The 12,872-nt window shown below is 41.8% G+C and overlaps 1 long non-coding RNA gene across 1 annotated transcript; it reads left to right on the top strand.

The window, feature by feature from the left end:
• Window positions 1-4,137, top strand: LOC134533667 (uncharacterized). The gene is made up of 2 exons (XR_010075358.1): window positions 1-143; window positions 2,370-4,137. It is a non-coding gene; the product is annotated as an uncharacterized LOC134533667 (long non-coding RNA).
• The last annotated feature ends 8,735 nt before the right edge of the window (window positions 4,138-12,872 follow it).

A 12,872-nucleotide genomic window follows, 5' to 3' on the forward strand; every position in this document is an offset into this window, starting at 1 on the left:
ACGTCACGGGCTCATACGGAGACGTGGACAGGCCGTGACCTTGTTTTGATCAGCTGTACGGTAACTTAGCGATAAGAAAATAGACTATTGGTTAAATAAATTTAAATTTAAGTGTGTTTTAGGAGAAGAGGAACTTTCAGTATGTAAGTAATTTATTTTAAGAAGGGTATGATGTATAGGCTAGAAGTGTTTCGTTGTAAGTTGTTTATGTTTTTGTTAGTTAAATTCTACCTCGGTTTTAAAAATATTTTTTTGGGATTTGTAAACATTATTAAGGAGGTACACTATAAAATCGATAAGCATTGAGAAAACTGGGAAGGCTAGATTTTGTGTGTAGAGGGAATTTACTCCAAAAGAACAGAGAGACAAAATTAATGTTTTCATTAGGGCGAGGGACCCTAAGGTGAGGCGTTGTGCCCCTGGGAAGAAAGGGAATTGTAGCGCAGACCATAGGAGATGGGCTGACTACGGAATTAAGGGTCAGGAGAACCCCTGAGAGTTGTGAGTAGTTTGGGGCAGGAGTTCCTCAAGGTAGTACCGAAGTGGCTATCCTGTATGGGATAGGGCACCATTTCAATGAAGTATGTTGGTGGGGTTAGAGTCCCCTGGTGTGTAGTGGGCCTATAGCAGATAGGCACTACAGTGAAATTTTTGGTTATTTTGTGAGGTAAATTCCCTGGGTTAAGTTAGAGAATGTGTAAAAAGTTAGGAAGAAGGGAAATGAGAAACATTGCTGTAGAGAGTTAGTGTACTTGCCTAATGTGAAATTGAATTTTAATAAATTAATTAATGAGAAAGTTTTTTCTGGTCAAATAATAATGGAAGGGAATTAATTAATTTTTTTTGAGTAAGGTGTTTTAAGTAATGAAATAAAATAATGTGAAGTAAGTTTGAATAATTGGGGAGGAGTTTCTTTAAGAGTTTAGATACTTGTTTTTGAATTTATTGAGATATTCAGCCAGTGGAGTTTGAGAGATACAGTGAGATTTCAAGGAAATCGGTTGTTTATTAATTAGGAAGAATGAGATTTTATGATTTAGAGTCAGTAAGCAGAGTTAAGTTTACGACATGATATTTGGTTGACAGTTTACAGTTATTAAGGAGACAGAGTAATCTATTTATTTTTATTTTAATGGTTTGAAGATAAGGTTATGAAGTTTTTTTAAGTTTCTTTGGCATGTTTGAATAATTTTTATTTGGATTTTAAGAAATTACAGAGAAAATTTAATTGATTTACATTAGTTTGGAAGTATGGAGGTTTAGTGTTCGATTAGCCCTAACTTGATGGTCGGATCTCAAAAGAATGCCGTAAAACCGATAGCCAATTGAGAGGAATGCGGTAGGCGCTTGTGTAGAGAGGGGTTGTGGGAAAACTCCTTGGGACTGATGGCAGATCAGGGGCCCTAAATAGTGTGTGATGCTGTAAAACCAGTGCAGGGAAAGCCTGGTATGCTTAAATTTTTGGGCACAGGTTATGTAAACCTGGGGTTCCATGGGATTTAGTCATGTTAGCTGCTGTGGGACATTGAGATTTCCAGGCTCCATAGTAAAGTCAATGTAAATTTTTGTTTTCTTAAAATAATAAATTTGTTTTTAATTTTTTTGAGATATTTGATTTGTAACAGTGAATACAGACCCCGAGGAATAAGAGTTGTCATGATGTGAGAGGAGAAGGTGGTAGGCCTAAAAGGGTACAGGCACCACAGAGGTTATTTGTATTGCATAATTTAAATATAAGGAAACTTGAGAATTTGAAATTTTGTTGTTGGTTTGTACACCCATAAGAAGAGTATAGGCAGAATTTTTATTGTTATGAGATGTCTAATTTAATTGAAAAGAAGAAAGTTTAAAGATGCAAGGTAACATTATTATTGTAATAATTGAAAGAGATTAAGAGGTAGAGAGAAATAGGCAGTTTTTGTTTGTAAGTACTAAAGTTTACATATAGAAATTTAGTAACTAAGAATGAATAATAAGTTAAGTCTAGTGTAAAAGTTTTTTTTAAGTTTGTTAAGTTAAGAGTCACAAGTAAATTTTTTTTAGAGAGAATGTCTTTGATAGGAAGTATTAGAAACTTATGGGAATTTTAGGGTAACATAAATAATGTAGGTAATGAATAATAAATAGATGGTAGGTCTTAAGTTAGGATTAACATTTGAAGCAGAATTTAATTAAGAAGAAGGAAAATAAATAGGCCTAATGAAAAGAACAAAAAAGGATTTTATGGTAAAGCATTTTTTTTAAGTAATAAACAATGAATAATAATGTTGTTTCAGGGTAATGTGTACTAATAATACAATTTTTTTTTTAGGACTAAAGAACAGGAATTATGTAATTTAAATTAACATGTATTTTTGAAACTGTTACAGATTCCTTAAGATGAGCTGAGCAGCAGTCCAGTTTACAAGATGACAAGAGTTCGAGAGACAAGATACAAGATCACTGAAACAAGAGCCAAGACTGAAGATTCAAGAGAAGAGAAAGCTGGCAGCCATGGACTTACAAGTGGAGATTAATAAGGTCATGTAAAGTTTTATTTTTTTTTATGGAAGACAGTAACTGGAGTTTTTTTTGTTATAAACATTATTTACAGAACTTTTTAGGTTATAGTAATGTAATGGAACTAGTGAGTTGTGGTAGCTGTCAAAAAGAACTAATACCTTAAGTTTAATTTTTAAAGTTAATTTTCTTAATTTACAGAGGGATTAGTAGTTTTTTTTAAAACCTTATTTAGGTTGGAATTTAAATACAATAGCTTATTATAAATGTGTACGAACAGTTCAAGTTCACAGTACTGATAGGTAGGTCAGATGATCTTATTGATTTTGATGATTTGTTGTTTTGAGTTGATTTTTAGGTGTTGTGAATTAGACAATGAAATAGTTTTGAAAACTTAAATTATTTCAAGCTAAGAAATAGTAAATTTAATTGTAACTCAAAGGACACCAGAATTTAATTTTTTTTTGAATTAGTAATGTTTGAAAATTTTATACTTTACAAGAAAGGTTATAAACAAACAGATCGGATGGAACAAGGATGCAGTAAATCACAATTTCATTTAGAATTATTGATTTGCTTTTGAGGTTATGAAGGAAAAGTAGCTATAATTTAAAAATTTGAATAAAAATGTTTTTTTTTTATTTGTTTGAAATAGAAAGTTTAAAAGTTAATTAGTCATGATCTAGGTGGGTGATGGGGTGGGAATTGGCCACTCTTTTTCCCTATAACCTCCCTAACATGGCCTTCTATTACATCTAACAGAAAAAAAAAAGAAGAAAAAGAAGACTTATTATTAGTTAGAATGTTTTTTTATGAAGATACCTGATGAACTTTTACTGTTTGGAAGAATAGAAGCAAGGTTAGTCAGATATTTTTACTCAGAAGAAGAAGAAGATAAAGCAGTTTTATGACTCGACAAGCCAGAGATTGGTGTTTCCCCTCTGCGCTTCTATTGACTACGTTGTTTACTCTCATGGGATAGCTGGTTCGGCACCATGGAGAGAGATTGGTGGGCATTGTGGTTGCCCCCAGAAGAAAAGAAGAGTAGAAGAGGTTATGGGTGGGTCATGTGAACTGACCTTCAACCCAGTTACTTCGTGGGGACTATTTGCTGTATAGAGAAGATCAAGACTCAAGAGGTAGGGAAAATCATTGGAGGTCATGTTTCCCTTCCTTAAGTTTTTCCTATCAAATTATTTGCCTGATTAGATTATGCTAAGGGTGGGATACTTTATGTTAGCAGTTGAATTAATTAATTTTATTTTTTTTGTGTGTTTACATCCTTGCCCATCGATTGCAGTTTAGTAGTTAGTTTTGTATTTGTCAGGCGTGATGGTAATGCCTGTTGATGATGTTTCAGAATTGTAATCTGTTCGTGATGAGGATGGCACAACTCCGAAGCAGATGTGGGGAGAAGTTGTGAGCTGCCCTGGAAGCCAGTCCAGTAGCTGTTGGAGTTGAGTGGTGTTTGCTGATGGCCAGCCCAGGGAGCTACTCTTCTCGACAACACTGACTTCGAGGAGTTGTACCAACCTTCACGAGATAAGAGTTTAATTAATTGAAACACTGTAAGGACACTTAATTTTTTTTGAAGAACGAAAGAAGTATGGTAATAAACGGAAACTGAAAAAAAAAAAATAATAATTATCAAGAATTTGCACATTGTTTAACGAATACTGAGAAACTAAGAACAGTAATTTAATTTGTAAAGAGAGCTTCACTAACAGAACAATTTTTTTAGAATTGAGAACTCGAGCCTCTGAAGGTTCCTGTGAGAACAAACCAGATAAAAGTTTTACATTTAATTTTATGAATACTTGTTGTTTTAAAATAAATCTTATGCAGAATCTAGATGTATGTTCAGACAGCAAGGAACTAAGAAAATTATTATTTTTGTGAAATGAGGAATTTATAGTTATGGTTTAATGGAAAAAGACAATTTGTAATTTTGAGGTAGCTCGATGGGGCTCGAGCTCTGTGAGGGGAGGGTTATGTCGCGGGTTGAAATTTTGCAGGGTTGTTGAAATCAAATTTAGGGACTTTACTGACGGGACTCTGGGCTGGCTGCTCTGTTCACTCGTCAGCGCAAGTGGCGTGACCATGTAATTGGGGCACGGGGCGGCGCGGCGCGCTGCGGGCTTGCAGAATTTTGTTTGTTTGTTTGGCCGCGCGCTGGCGCAGCCACGGGCCGCAGTTACTGGGGCGCGCTGTCGTAACAAGCCGCGCGGTGTGGCCTGCACATTGGGGTAGAGGGGGGGTAGTCTTCCCAGATGTTCTAGTTAGTTGTTTAGTAAATTTGACTTCAATAACGAGCTTTTGTTATGGTAGGCGCGGCAGGGCGCGCGAATTTAAGCGCAAGTGAGTGGTGACTCGGGGCTCACTCAGGCGGAGGCTATGCGTCTCACCTGTGGTCACGAGTTGTTAGTTCGTTCGTGATGTAGGAATTCAGGCTCACTCAGGCGGAGGCTATGCGTCTCACCTGTGGTCACGAGTTGTTAGTTCGTTCGTGATGTAGGAATTCAAGCTTTCGGGCGGAAGCTATGGCCGACGCCAGAGGCCACGAGTCGTTTAATTTAAGTTAGGTCATAATGTAGTCGTCAAGCTTTCGGGCGGAGGCTATGGCCCTCGTCAGGGGTCACGCGTCATAGTTTTTAAAATGTAATGTTCGTTCGGGATTTCAAGGGCAGGAGAGGCCCCTACGTTATTTTTTTAAAGTAATCGATCAAGAAAGGCTTTTCGGAAAATGTGAGTATGGACTTATCTTTGTTTTAATTTTAAGTATTAATTATGATTTGAGGTATTCGGAAGGACTAGGGAAGTGTTTAGTGAAGTTCTCTCATTCTCTCTCTTGTAAGGTCGTTCAATCGTTAAGGAAGTAAAGAGATTATTGTTTTAAATTGTAATCCCGCTATTTAAATGTTCTTTAAAATGATGTTGAGTATTTGACTTTAAGAATAAAATAATTTTAATTAAGTATTATGTTATTTTGCAAAATCTCCTTAGTTCAGCTCTCACCAGACATCCTGTACGGGATGACGAACCTATGATCCTAGGTACAGTAAAGTATTTTATGAAGTTAAGACTAGTTGATGCCAAGCGAGTTGTTTCTATGTAAAGAGCTACGATTCTCGCCCCCCCCTCTGAAGGTGGATCGTGACAGAAATGGTGGTGGCACCGGCTAGGTGCCACGTGACAATATATTAATTTTTATAGATATTTGTTTTATAATTTGTCTTTATAAAATATTTTCTGGTTTTATATATATATATATATATATATATATATATATATATATATATATATATTGGCTGTTGAACACATATCATATCCTGATAGGTATTATGTATTGTGCACGGTAAGCATCCTAATAAATATGATGAATTTGAGGATTTCTGAAAAATTATGCATTTCAAAAGCTCATCCCTTGAGGTCTGGTATAATTCTATTTATACACCTTATTTATTGTGTTTTTTGCCCGACACTTCAACGATGGGCGGGGCCATCGTGCACGCCGATAGATGCGCGAACAGTTTTTCATATTTGCTGTAATTTTTCTACTGTGGTTTATTTACATTTGACCGCCCACAGAGTGTCGGGGACGGGGTCTTTCCACGCTGGCAGCGGACGGAAGGGCTTCAAATTGGAAAAACCATATGTAATCAATATTGTCTATTTTATTTTGATGAAACCCATCAGTGCTACCTCTGCTCGCACAAGCCATTATTCCATCTGGCTGCCTCACAGGTAAACACGCGATCAAGATAATTCTGCGAGCAGGTGAAGTGCAGTGTGGTGCAGAATCACAAACCAGCACCGATTGCCATCCATGCGACAGTCGAACTGGTACATAACTGTATTCGCTCATTATTAAGTTCATGCATTTAGAACTGTCGTCGTCCCGCTAGCCCTCCCTCATGGTTCGACGCCCGGCTGCTCAGTTATCCTGGGTAGAGTGGGGTTCGGCCAGTGTGGCCAAGGAGGGTCAAGCTCAGACATATAATTATTCACCACCAGTCTGTGACGAACACCCGGTTTATTAACACAGGACCCTGTACATGGGGCTGTCCCACCCCCACCTGCGACAGTCTTGTTTCACGCACGGCAACACCAGAGTTCTTCTCCTGACCGGATACTTGGCATTACTTTCAGGATAGTCTGCACTGTACTACATACGAGTTTAGGCCTGTGTTACGTTGGGGGGTCCCTGTGTGCAATACATGTCCTAACGCCCCTCTGGTTTCAATGAATCTACGTCGCGTGTCCCCGCAATGTCCGGATATGCGGCACGATACGCACACTAGATTGCAAACCACTATGTACAAATGTGGATACTCCAATCCGAGACACCCATATACACACTGAACAGGCCTCGCACTACTGGTGCCTTCTAGCGCTATGCCATATAGTTCGGCGACATCCGGAAGTGTGGCGCAACACTGACACACTATGCTACAAGCTATTATGTACAAACGTAAATACCCCACAAGATACTATGTACAAACGCAAATTCCCCTAGTCCTCGCCACATGAATACGAACAAGATGAGACTCGTGCTATGACTGTATGCTGCCATTATGCTCGCTTCGCGACGCCGACGTCCACTTACTGAGTCGTTGGCTCACTGCTCAGCGACCGTCTCGAGGCACGACTGCCTCTCGCCAAGTGACTGCTTCTCGTGCCCACCCGGCGACGACTGACTCCCTCGCGCTCCGGCGCGGCGCGCGGTGGCTCATCCTTCCCCCTCCCCGCGTCCCACGCCGACCTTTACGTGTCGCAGACGGGTGTGATGTAGTCACCCAGTGAATATTGATAATAGTACAAAACATAAACACTTCAATGATAAAAATAAATATGTACAATAAAATGAGATTAATAAAGAATATTTAAAATATTTGTCCCGCTGTGAATACAGCGTCCATCCTTTCCAAAGAAAGTTCATCTTTTACTGTTTGTCCCCCTGGCGCGCGAATTTCCCCGCCCCCTTGTTCTAGCCGCACCGCACTACACTGTTCGGCGCACTCGCGACACAGGGCAGGAGAAGGCGTTGGCTTTTATAATCAATAACAAACTTTTGCGTTAGCACAGCCATGCCGACAATGTGGTGTAAAATAATCTTTTTGCACACAGCATATTGCACTGGAAGCTAACTCTCACTGGAATATCGCGGATAACCCCCCCCCCCCCCCATCCATTCAAATCCCAACCATAACCAACCCAGCATCAACTAATGTTTCGCCAACATCACTGACATTAAAAAATGCATTCTGCATAAGCAACTTCACATGCTCTAAGTTGTGTTATTAAGGTTTCGTGTGTCCATGTGGTGTGCTACCATTAAAGTAGCCATCGGCCATCGTGCATGTATGGTTTTGTTATGTTATTGTTATGTATTAAGCCATGTTAATGGAGTGTTAGGAATTCAGCTGTTTTTTTTTATTTGAGTGTGTGTCATTCGTGTAACAAGTGTGACGTCGTCTGGCCGACGACCACCCCAGAGCCCGACCTGCACCCGCCAGTATACGCTCCCGCTAACGGAACACACCCCTGGCCATGGCCCACCCGAGTCAGGCGAGCCGAACAGCGATTAAAAGCAAACCCGCGAAAACCTGAGTAGACAAGAGAAGAACCGTACCCATTCCTCCTGGAACATTAAATTAGGATTTTAGCGACAATAAAGTCTCTTCCAGACACACCCGTTTGGAGTCTAGCGTAATGAGGTCACGCCTGGCGCGAGAGAGGCCGAGCCTCCCTCGGACGCCATGCCAGTTCGGCAGTTCAGCGCAGCTCACGGACCGGGGCGGACCTACGTCCCACGGAGAGGCAACATCCTTTGTCTTCATCGAAAGTAACGTCCGGTAAATATAGTCACTAATTAACAGAACCCCTTTTTTTACGTAACCTCTCCGTGAGTACCCGGTCCCTCTTTTCGGTCCAGGACCTAATCCGACCGCATCAATTTAAAGACACCCCGCACCACACTTGGTCAGCGGGGCTGATCTTCAGTATACGGCACAAGCCGTCTCCCGCAAATTACAGAACTTTACTTAAGGTCACGCGCACGGCGCTGACCACAAACCCGCAAGGGAACTTGGACAAACTTAATTGCGGTGCGTGTTTTACCACAGTGGGCACAACACCCGCGCAGAGACATTCGCATACGGGATTGGCCGTCTCCAACCGTCCGCCCCCTTAATTCAGTGTATTTTTGTGTCCAGTATTTTGTATTGCTAACCTACGTTACCCGAGTAACGAGTGCCACGTAATTTGTGCGCGCCCCCTTAATTCAGTGTATTTTTGTGTCCCGTACTTTGTATTGCTAACTTACGTTACCCGAGTAACGAGTGCCACGTAACTTGTGCTCACCCCCTTAATTCAGTGTATTTTGTGTCCCGCCTTTGTGTTACGAAATTACGTTACCCGTGTAACCAGTGAGACGTATGAGACGTAACAGCGTCCGAGGCCCACGTAACGCGGAACACAAACAATACGGCGCCACGGAATAACGAGTAAAACCCCCCCCCGGGGACCTCTGTAGAGTGTTGTATTGTGTACGACTCACTCCTCTGAATAAAAGGTACGACACCGTCACCTCAACTCCACGTCTCTTATTTAAACACCATCTCACGCAACACCGCCGCCGGCCCTAGTGGGCCACGCAGGGGCACATACATCCACAACCCCAAATTCACGACTAGAACGGAGCTAGTCTGGCGCCCACCCGGACAATACATATCAAGAACCGCCTTTTCCCACTAGGAGCCACACCGGGACTCGAGCCCGAGACCCCGGACGACGGCAAGTGTGTAACTAAAACTTTATGCTGTTGCTGGCCCCTAGTTGTGGTAGCCACTGTAATAAAATAAGCTTGCTCTATAATATATGGTATTCAACTCTTTCTAATTATTGACGTGTTCTCATGGGATTCTTGGCGCCTACACTCGTCGCAGTAAATACCAGGAACGCTGCTACTGGATGGTCTGCCCAGACTGATAGTCCAGCTAGCACGTCACTGCCCTGTGTAACTGTCCAGAGAGTAATTATTAAAAGGAAATTTGGTATTATTGTGTGAATAGTGGAAATTTGCATATAAATGAAATAATAATAAATGAAAAACATATGATTTTAATAGGTTCTTGAATATGGGTGTGAAGTTACTATTAACATGTGATCAAGCGAGAACAACCAAGGTGTCAAACCTAGGTGTCGGTAATTAGATGCAAATTACGTCACTGGAACACATTGAATACCATGCCGGGTCTAGCTGTACGTTGTCGGAGGCTTGAGGCTCTCTTCACAGGACCTCCAGGTGGTCTGCTGCTACACTGGAACACTGGATGCTGTAATCTGTAATTGGCGAACTACAGAAGCTCTGAGGTAGCCGGGTATCTGCTGAAGACTCGACTTCCCTCTCGTCCTAGAAAGTCTGGTTTAATCTGGATCGGTCTCAACAATCGTCGTGGCTGATCGCAGCTGGCGTTGCCCTCAGATGTCTGGAACCACTACGGGACGAAAACGGGACCGACGCGGAAGTTGGCACTCGAAGTCGCCGATACTCCCTATCTAGGACTTATTTAGTCCAGATACAATTCTCTCAACTCGTAGAGCGGAGAATTCTGAATAGTACACGATCGCGGATGACGCGAATCTTCTATTTCTCGGGCGGCAACCAAGGCTTTGGTTTTCCCCAGCCCGAGAAACGTCTTCCCGCTGCAAGATGGTGATGGCGTCTCTCTTCTTCCTCCTTATAACTATTTACTTTCAATCCCTAGCAACCAAGGAGCTATAGCTATCAGCAAAACAGAATAAGCTGCATAGTGAAATAAAAACTTGGATGTTAGAGTGTAAGAGCATCGAACTAAGACCAAATGAATAAAGTTTCCAAAGAATAATTCTTAGAAGACCCTGAAGTTAAAAGTGTGTTGTCTATGGCAATAAGATGTGTCATATCTGTTATACCTTGGTTGTCCTCATTACAATAAAATAATTAAATACATAATATTCGCTCCTGGAATATACAATTAATGTTACAAGAATAATAAAAAAATAATAATCATATAACTGTAAACAGTTGGACTGGTTACAAGTGATTGACTTCGCTAGGCCTCAAAGTTTCCGATTCATGGCAGTGCATGGTAGGTGCCAGCACCACGCCAGTCTAGGACTTACGGCAAGAAGGCACTCAAATTCTTTATCACCAATTAAATAACCTCTATCACAGCCCTGTGATTACCCCCATGCCTTTTCAAGCTACAGCCGTACATCTACGACAGACCATTTCGTGGGTAGCGTGTGTACAGTGAAATGTGTGTCAATAAAAGCAGTCATACCAGATTTGTAGTAAATCTGACTTCCATAGTTATTGAAGTGTCCTTGGTGTCTACATCATCCTAGGGGGATGGGGGTTCCTCTGCCCATTTTATTCCTGCTCTCTGTCAGCCATGTGGCGATGTCATGCCTGGAGAAGAGTCATGATATACCTGCGAACTGGCCACATCGTTCATTCATAGGCTAGTTGGCGCCCTCAGCAACCACCCATCACTCTTAACAATGACAGAGAATGGCAGGAAGACAATTTAATTAATCATCACTATTTCCTGTGCGCTTACATTCCTACACATAGTTTAACACATCTCCATGCTTTACACCCTTTTGTGTGCGAAAGCGACCTCTAGTGGCTTGATGCTGCTAGGGGCTTGCAATTGGTCTCCTGCTGGCATGGAGGCAGGATGCATCCGCGCACTACGGAATTATCATCACCTGGGCGAGCATTAAGGTAGTCTCCATAGTCTATGAATTCCGAATTCGTTTTCATCTGTTCTATGGGCTAGGCCTCAACTAAGTTTGAATTCAGCTATAAGGTGCTCCAGCTCTGTCTATGCATGGTCGTCTCCGGGCGTAACGGGCACGCCAACGAATAAGTATCTCGGGTTATGTACCATACTTTGAGACTCGTGCTACAGGGGTCGTCTGCCCGTGCTTCAGCCCAGCATCGATTTTAATTGCCACTGTAATTCATGTGGAACTTCCTGCGAAAAGTGTTATGTATAATAACAGTGAAATAGTTTCTAACCTGGTAACTTATCGGGCTACTGGAGTGTGCATTAGCAAACAGAGCGTCTTAACGTTGTTACGGACGCTATACATGATTACACAGTTTCTGTAAGCTAGGAATTCAAACATTGTGCCCATAGCATCGTCATCATTGGGCCGTTAGCGAGCTGCCATTCACCCTATCGTCCTTACGTTTACAATTCACATTATGGTAGTGTTCAATAATCTGTGTATGCCAGCAGGCGACAAGTAGTGTGTATCGTCGAGCTTCCAGCACACGGTGAGCTGTGTCAGAGGATTGTACCTTGAATCTAGTGATCCATCAACATTCTTTTATTCATAAGTTATGGCATCTTGATAGGCTGACACCTTGGGGAATCCCTGTCCTCCTATTCAGCTACTGCCTCTGGCCATGTGGCCACGGACTTTCCTTGAGACCTTCCATGTTCTAGTGCATGCTTGTTATCACTAGTTGGCACTCCGGGCATGCGGCTCCACACAAACTCCAGCAGAGGCAGCTGAGGTGACAGTAACCTCTATGGTTAGTAATAAAACTTTTAATCGGACACCACTTCAATATTAAATCATAAAGGAAAAATATTTGTTACTTTAAAAACATTAAAAGAAGAAAAATAAGAATTAAAAAATATAATAAAACATAGATACTTGGATTTTCACATGAGATAATAGTATGAAACAAGATGTCCATTTTTACAATAGCAATATTATATTTAATACATATATTTACATTAACTTTGCCGTCGCCCGGGTTCTCGTGTTCGAGACTCGGCAGTGTTCCTAGTGGGAGAGTTGTTTTCTTGTGGGGAAACGTGTCCGGGAGGGCGCCAGGCTAACGCAGTGGTTAGCCACAATGGAGGGTCGTGAGGTCCGAAGGCCCCTGCGTGGTCCACTAGGAACGGCGGCGGTGGTGATGATGTTAGGGATCCCTAATGCTTGTTGCCCCACTGGCCCTGCACAGCATAGGACGCTGATCCCTAACTGGGTTGGTGAGGTTCAGAAATAACGTACACGGTTTTGCACTGTCGCTTACACGTCGCGCACGGAGTGTGCGGAGTGGACGTTTAATTACGCTGGCAAATTACACTGCAATTACAGTCACACGATTTCCCTACATAAAGTACACTGTCAATTATACACCAGGCGCTCTGACGTGCCGTCACTAAAGTTACGTCCTCATGCCAGTCGAGGTTGAGGGAGAGAGTTTGATTAGAGTCGGCTAATCCCGTAATTTGTGAATGGCGACGCGCGGGCCCACCTGTGTGGACTGCGGCTCGCTATTAAATTAAGTAAGTCTACGATTA

Source organism: Bacillus rossius, chromosome 7 (genome assembly GCF_032445375.1).
Source record: "Bacillus rossius redtenbacheri isolate Brsri chromosome 7, Brsri_v3, whole genome shotgun sequence".
NCBI classification, from domain to species: domain Eukaryota; kingdom Metazoa; phylum Arthropoda; class Insecta; order Phasmatodea; family Bacillidae; genus Bacillus; species Bacillus rossius.